We start from the raw sequence: 8,758 nt of genomic DNA, 5'->3' as shown, positions 1-8,758 counted from the left end.
GGAGAGGGTTGACATGTTGTGGGGTTGTTAACCAATGTCATAAAACAATATGTGTACTAATGTTTCATGAGAAACTATTTGTCCTGTAAGCCTTCACCTGAAGTACAATATAAAAATAAATAAACAAAACAAAACAAAAAAAGATGCTGGCATTGAAGATGGAGTGATGTGGCCACGAAACAAGGAATATTGACAGCTACCAGATGCTGGATAAAGCAAGAAATGGTCCCCCCTGGAGCCTTCAGAGGGAGTATTGTCCTGCCGACACCTTGTTTTGGGCTCAGTGATACTGATTTTGGATTTCCAGCCTCCAGGACTGTGAGATAATAAATTTCTGTTGTTTTCAGCTACCATGATTGTAGCAATTTGTTAGGCGAATGTACTAACTGCTACATTATGGTAACACCCTAGATTGCAGTAATTTATTACAGCAGCAATAGGATGCTCATACAGTAAGGAACTCTTATAACATCCACATTGGGGCCCGTCAGCCAGGCAAGGAAACCTATACGTTGTCTAACTGTTCTATTTTTGCAAATGATCTTCAGGGCTAGTTGGAATGGCCCGGCTGCCTGTTTCAAATTCAACACTCCAAGTGTTTAACAAAAGGAAAAGAAGTCTACGGAATTTGAGTGCTGTGGACCAAAAGGAAAATATGGACGTGGTGCCCATTAGCACATCCTTGCCTCTTATGCCTGATCTTAAGGTATGAGCATTTGCAACTTGGATGTTCTTTCTCAGGATGAAAGTAGATGGCATTGAATGTGATACTAATGACTCCTTTTAGATTAGAGTCTGGCTGCTTTTGGGTTCTCATTTTCAGTTGCTTGCTATGTTCTTACAGAGGAAGTCATGAGTAGCTAGCTTGGGTCTCAGGAGCAATACATGATTCAGCAAGATGCACACCACAGCATTTCCACCACCGAGCAGGCTCTGATCTCTCACCTTTGGCACCAGGGAATAAACAAACAACAAATAAATAAATAAACAAAATCCCCTTGCACCTTTAAGGTCCTCTCCATGACAAAGCTGTGAGATCAGAAATGGGGAGATGAGGCTTTTTACTGGCCAATTTTCTCCTAAGACCTCCTACTATTGGCTAAACCAGCTCCATTTTAGTTAGGGAGACAAGTTTATAAAGGGAATAGATCAAAACATTTCTCTGGCTACAATGATGAAACCAAAATAAGACATATCTTCTAAAGAAGAAATCTGAACCATTGGACTCTAAACATACCTGTATGATTTTTGTTACTCTATGAAAAGGAGAAAAATGGAATCTTTTCCTGGACGGGTCTTAGAACAGGGATAAGGCCCATTTTACATTTTTTTAACCTCCAAGTTTGGAAATCAGAAACAATTTTAAGAAATGTTCCACTTATCTCTAAACACAATTATTACATATTCAGCAAGATTTCAGTAATTTAGAATAATCGGGTGAGGGTGGAGGAGTACAATGACAGCTGAAAGTCTGAGTTGTGGAAAATGTTTAAAGAAGAGCACTCTAATGTCAACTACAGTACATACCAGACACTGAAATATAGACGAATGTTAATCAGTGGAATAAAGCAAGTTGAATTAATTTAAACTTATTAACTCAGAAAACCACCGCTCATCTGTCAGTTTGTTGCACTGTGGTGACTTTTGTGTTGCTATGATGCTGGAAGCTATGCCACCAGTATTTCAAATACCAGCAGGGTCACCCATGGTGGACAGATTTCAGTGGAGCTTCCAGACTAAGATATACTAGGAAGAAGGACCTGGCGGTCTACTTCTGAAAAAAATTGTACAGTGAAAACCTTATGAATAACAGTGGAACATTTTCTGATATAGTGCTGGAAGATGAGTCCCTCAGGTTGGAAGGCACTCAAAATACAACCGGGGAAGAGTCACCTCTTCAAAGTAGAGTTGACCTTAATGACGTAGATAGAATAATGACATGGATGCTCGTGTGGCATGACTCAAAATGAGAAGAAACAACTGCAAACATCCATTAATAATCAGAACATGGAATGTACGAAATATGACTAGGAAAACTGGAAGTTGCCCAAAATGAAACAGAACGCATAAAGATTGATAACCAAAGCATTAGTGAGCTGAGAGATGGACTGGTATTGGCTATTTTGAATTGGACGATCATATGGTCTACTTTGCCAGAATGACAAATTGAAGAGGAATAGTGTCACATTCATAGTCAAAAAGAACATCTCAAGATCAATTGTGACGTACAATGCTGTCAGTGATAGCATGATATCCATATATCTACAGGGAAGAGCAGATAATATGACTAGTATTCAAATTTATGCACCAACCACTAATGCCAAAGATGAAGAAAATGAAGATTTTTACCAACTTCTGAAGTCTGAAATTGATCAAACATACAATCAAGATGCATTGATAATTACTGGTGATTGGAATGTGAAAGTTGGAAACAAAGAAGGGTTGGTAGATGGAAAATATGACCTTAGTGGTGGAAATGATGCAGGAGATCACATGATAGAATTTTGCAAAACCAATGACTTCTTTGTTGCAAATACGTTTTTTCAACAACATTAATAGCAACTATACAAGTGAATCTTGCTGGATGGAATACACAAGAATCCAATTGACTCTATCTGTGGAAAGAAATAATGGAGAAGCTCAATACCATCTGTCAAAACAAGGCCAGGGGCTGGCGACAGAACAGATCTTCAATCGCTCATATGTAAGTTCAAGCTGAAGCTGAAAAAAATTAAAGGAAGTCCACAAGTGCCAAAATATGACCTTGAGTGTATCCCCTGTGAATTTAGAGACCATTTCAAGAGTAGATTTGATCCATTGAACACTAATGAATGAAGACCAGAGGAGCCGTGGAATGACATCAAGATCATACATGAAGAAAGTAAAAGGTCATTAAAAGACAGGAAAGAAAGAAAAGACCAAAACAGACGTCAGAAGAGACTCTGCAACTGGCTCTTGAACATAGAGTAGCTAAAGTGAACAGAAGAAATGATGAAGTAAAAGAGATGAACAGAAGATTTCAAAGGGCGGCTCCAGAAGACAAAGTAAAGTATTATAATAAAATGTGCAAAGACCTGGAGTTAGAAAACCAAAAGAGAAGAACACATTCAGTATTTCTCAAGCTGAAAGAACTCAAAGAAAAATTCAAGCCTAGAGTTGCAATATTGAAGGATTCTATGGATAAAATATTGAACAACGCAGGAAACATCAAAAGAAGGTGGAAGAAATACACAGAGTCACTGTACTAAAAAGAACTGGTCAATGTTCAACCATTTTAGGAGGTAGCATATGATCAAGAACCAATGGTATTGAAGGAAGAAGTCCAAGCTGCACTGAAGCCACTGGCCAAAAAACAAGGCTCCAAGAATTGACAGAGTATCAATCGAGATGTTTCAACAAATGGATGCAATGCTGGAAGTGCTCACTTTTCTGTGTCAAGAAATTTGGAAGACAGCTACCTGGCCAACTGACTGGAAGAGATCCATATTAGTGGCCATTCCAAAGAAAGGTGATCCAACAAAATGCAGAAATTATCGAACAATACCATTAATATCACACACAAATAAAATTTTGCTGAAGATACTTCAAAAGTGGATGCAGTGGAACATCCACAGGGAATTGCCCAAAATTCAAGCTGGATTTAGAAGAGGACGTGGAATGAGGGGTATCATTGCTGATGTAAGGTGGACCTTGGCTGGAAGTGGAGAATAGCAGAAAGATGTTTCCTGTGTTTTATTGACTATGCAAAGGCATTAACTGTGTGGATCATAACAAATTATGGATAACATTGTAAAGAGTGGGAATTCCAGAACACTTAATTGTGCTCATGAAGATCCTATACTAGGACCAAGACACAGTTGTTTGAACAGAACAAGGAATACTGCGTGGTTTAAAAGCAGGAATGGTGTGCTTCAGGGTTGTATCCTTTCACCATACTTATTCGATCTGTATGCTGAGCAAATAATCCGAGAAGCTGGACTTTATGAAGAAGAATGCAACAACAGAATTAGAGGAAGACTCATCAAAAACCTGTGATAAGAAGATGACACAATCTCGCTTGCTGAAAGCAAAGAGGACTTGAAGTACTTACTGATGAAGATCAAAGACTACAGCCTTCAGTATGGATTACACCTCAACATAGAGAAAACAAAAATCCTCACAACTGGGCCAATAAGCAACATTATGATAAATGGAGAAAAGACTGAGTTGTCAAGATTTCATTTTACTTGCGTCCACAATCAACGCCCATGGAAGGAGCAGTCAAGAAATCAAAAGATGTATTGCATTGGGCAAATCTGCTGCAAAAGACCTCTTTAAAGTTTAAAAAGCTAAGATGTCACTTTAAGTACTAAGGTGCACCTGACTAAAGCCATGGTGTTTTCAACAGCCTCATATGCATTGAAAGCTGGACAATGAATAAGGAAGACCAAAGAAGAATTGATGCCTTTGAATTATGGTGTTGGCAGAGAATATGGAATACACCATGGACTGCCAGAAGAAATAACAAATCTGTCTTGGAAGAAGTATAGCCAGAATGCTCCTTAGAATCAAGAATGGTGAGATTTTGTCTCACATTCTTTGGACATGTTATTAGGAGAGTTCAGTCCCTGGTGAAGGGCATCATGCTTGGTAGAGGGTCAGTGAAAAAGAGGAAGTCCCTCAACAAGATGGATTGACACAGTGGCTGCAAGGATGGGCTTAAAAAGAACGACGATTGTGAGGATCCTGCAGGACCTGATAATGTTTCATTCTGTTGTTCATAGGGTCACTGAGTCAGAACCAACTCGACGGCACCTAACAACAGCAACTTCGAATAGGACTACATTCTCTCACACTGAAACAACAACATAAAATTCATTTAGCACGCAAAACTTTGTTATGCCTCTTCAGTGGTCTAACTTAACAAACCTGGATGGATGTTCATGAAGAAATTCTTCATTTAAAGAGCCCTTAATTGAATACAGTTACTGATTATTATATAAACTAGGTTCCCTCATTGACAAAACCATGGCATATTGCAGGAATGTATTGTTTTGACCTTCAGTAATAGAGAAAATGGACAGATACCATGTTTGGGCGATTAAAGTCTGTGTCCTATTTGTTTTTATTGTTGTTAGGTGCCATTGAGTTGGTTACAACTCACAGACTCTATGTACAACAGAATGAAACACTGCCCTGTCCTGTGCCATCCTCACAATCGTTGTTATCCTTGAGCCCATTGTTGTAGCCACTGTGTCAATCCATCTTGCTGAGGGACTTCCTCTTTTTCACTGACCCTCTATTTTACCAAGCATGAGGTCCTTCTCCAGGAACTGGTTCCTCCTGATAACATGTCCAAAGTATGTGAGACGTAGTCTTGCCATCCTTGCTTCTAAGGAGCATTCTGGTTGTACTTCTTCCAAGACAGATTTATTCATTCTTTTGGCCGCCCATGGTATATTCAACATTCTTCCCCAACACCACAATTCAAAGGCATCAATTCTTCTTTGGTCTTCCTGATTCATTGTCCAGCTTTTGCATGCATATGAGGTGATTGAAAACACCATGGCTTGGGTCAGTACCTTAGTCTTCAAGGTGACATCTTTGCTTTTCAATACTTCAAAGAGGTCTTTTGCAGCAGATTTGCCCAGTGCAATGTGTCTTTTGATTTCTTGACTGCTGCTTCCACGGGTGTTGATTGTGGATCCAAGTAAAATGAAATTCTTGACAACTTCAATCTTTTCTCTGTTTATCATGATGTTGTTTATTGGTCCAATTGTGAGGATTTTTGTTTTCTTTATGTTGAGGAGTAATCCGTGCTGAGGCTGTGGTCTTTGATCTTCTTCAGTAAGTGCTTCAAATCCTCTTCACTTTCAGCAAGCAAGGTTGTGTCATCTGCATATCACAGGTTGTTAATGATTCTTCCTCCAATCTTGATGCCCCATTCTTCTTCATATAGTCCAGCTTCTTGGATTATTTGCTCAGTATACAAATTGAGCAGATATGGTGAAAGGATACAACCCTGAAGCACACCTTTCTTGACTTTAAACCAAGCAGTATCCCCTTGTTCTGTTTGAATGACTGCCTCTTGTTCTATGTACATGTTCCTCATGAGCACAATTAAGTGTTCTGGAATTCCCACTCATTGCAATGTTATCCATAATTTGTTATGATCCACACAGTCAAATGCCTTTGCATAGTCAATAAAACGCAGGTAAACATCTTTCTGGTATTCTCTGCTTTCAGCCAGGGCTCCTCTGACATCAGCAATGATATCCCTTGTTCCACGTCCTCTTCTGAATCCGGCTTGAATTTCTGGCAATTCCCTGTTAATATACTACTGCAGCCACTTTTGAATGGTCTTCTTAAGCATTGTTTCCATCTACATCCTCTGTTTATTCACTTTCTTTCCAACTTCACCTCAATGTAGTTTTTCTTCCTTCTCCTCCACTGCATCAAAACTGCTCTTGCAAAGAGGAATAGTTATGTACTTGTTAAACTCATTGAGCACTTTTAATCCTTATTTTATTTGACTTCTTGGAAGAAGGGTGTGGTCTGGTCTTTGAAATGAACCCAGCGACACAAGTTGCCATCTGCCCTGAGAAGCATTCTGGTGGACTGGAAAAATTACAGTCTGAAGCCTCCCATCACCATGATCGTTGATCCAAGCCACTGACTCCCTGTTCTCCTCCTAGTATCTCTTCTGGGCAAGCCAGCACTACTGGATAAGAGTAAGGTAGTAAGAACAATGTAAGTTCTGGTCCCAGGCCAACTCATCTATGTTCTGACCCAGCCTCATGGGTCATCAGGAGAACACAAGTTTCCTTCCAGGCCAAGTGGTAGAGAAGTAAAACAACTATAACATTTCATAGATTCTAGAACACTTTCCCCTCCCCACATTTTAACATCATTTGTAATACATGGTGTTTCAAATCACTGTTAGCTTCGATTTACATCTAGTTCCTCCTGGAAGTCACTTGGGTCAGCTATTAACCTGAAACCACTTTAAAATATATTCTCTGCTTGAGGTTTTTTTTGGCCACACTGATGGTGTGAATTCAGACCGAAACCTGTGATTTGGTTCAAATTCTCAGGGGAGAATTTTTAATCTTCTCTTCACCTAATGACAATGTTGAGACATCCATTGTTCACAGCACTTTACTGTGTGGTGGGTTTATGTCTTATTTATCCTTCTAGCTTTACGCAAGAGAATTTTTCCTCCCTTAATAATGCATAAAATAATGTCACATGGCTTGGTCAAAGACTCTGGGAGAATTACAGGCTAGTGTTGTACCTAGAAGCTCTCCAGCAGGTAGACTCAATTTGACCCCTTTATAAACCAATTGGTCATAAATCAGCTCCAACATGTGGTGACCCCGTTTATGTCAGAGTAGAACTGTGTTCCATAGGGTTTCAATGGCTTTTTTTTTTTTTTTCCTGGAAGCAGATCTGCAGGCCTTTCTTCTGAGGCATCTTTGGGTGTACTTGAACCCCCAACTTTTTAGTTAGCAGCCAAAGACATTAACTGTTTATAGAGACCCTTTATAGAGAGCTGAAATTATTATCCTCATGACTACATCTTTCTCTGTAGCATACAATACCCTTCCCCCTACGCCAAGTTTCTCCCGTCAGGCCAAGAAAACTTTACTATACGAGAATGTGGCTTCACCTCCATGTTTTGTTTTTTCACAATAATACCATCAGCATGGGGTGGAGACACCCAAGAACAGGTAAACAGACAGGGTTTGGTCTTTATTGCAACACAGAGTAGTCTTTGTTGAAAGTAATCTTAACCTGACCTGGTCATGCTCCCACTGTGTTCTTGCTGGGGTGATGTGAAAACACAGCACCTTGTGCACTAGTATTCTTTGCCCCTGAATTTGCTAACTTTACTCCTTTTATTTCAACTAGCTTTGAAAGTTTTCTCTCCTCCTATATACAAGAGACTGACCCTTCGAATTTCCTCTCTCATTAGTACCTCTCACAAAACTTGTATTACAATGCTGACACTTCCTACATCTTGGATGTTCTTTTTTTATTTTCTTTGATACCACATTATCCTGGTTTTCTCTGGCCACTCCTCTGACCTTTAAATGTTGATGTTTCTCTGGATTTTTTCCTAGGCATCTTTCTGGTCTCACTCTTCATACCTTCTCTAGGCCATCTTATCTAGCCCCATTGTTTCAGTTATAATTACTGGGATGGTGATTCCCCAGTTCCTATCTCTAGTCCAATCCCTCTGCTGAGTTCTAAAACCATCTATCCAGTTTCCCCCAGAAATATTCCACAGACACCATAGATTCAGTAAGTTTAAAAGGAATTCACCACCGTTTCCACAAATTTATACCTCTTCCTGTATTTCCTATCTTCCTCAGTGGGATCATTCTTCAACCCCTGGCCCATTCTCCACATCTGGTTATCATTTTAGCTGCATCACTTTCTAGCTTCACAGGCTAATTACTTATCATTTTCTCTAAATCTTTTTTTTTTTTTTATTGTACTTCAGGTGAAGGCTTACAGAACAAATAGTTTCTCAAGAAACAGTAGTACAAATATTGTTTTATGACATTGGTTAACAACCCCACAACATGTCAACCATCTAAATTCTCAACAATTTTTTTTGGTGAAAATACACAGAGCCAAAGATACACCATTTCAAAAAATTTCTACGTGCACAGTTCAGTGACATTGACTACGCTCTTCCAATTGTGCTGCTATTCTCACTTAAGATGAAGGCTTACAGCACAAAATAGTTTCTCATTTAACAGTTACTACACAT

Source organism: Trichechus manatus, unplaced genomic scaffold (assembly GCF_000243295.1).
Source record: "Trichechus manatus latirostris isolate Lorelei unplaced genomic scaffold, TriManLat1.0 scaffold00081, whole genome shotgun sequence".
Lineage (NCBI taxonomy): Eukaryota > Metazoa > Chordata > Mammalia > Sirenia > Trichechidae > Trichechus > Trichechus manatus.
Note: the sequence above shows the minus strand (reverse complement) of the source record.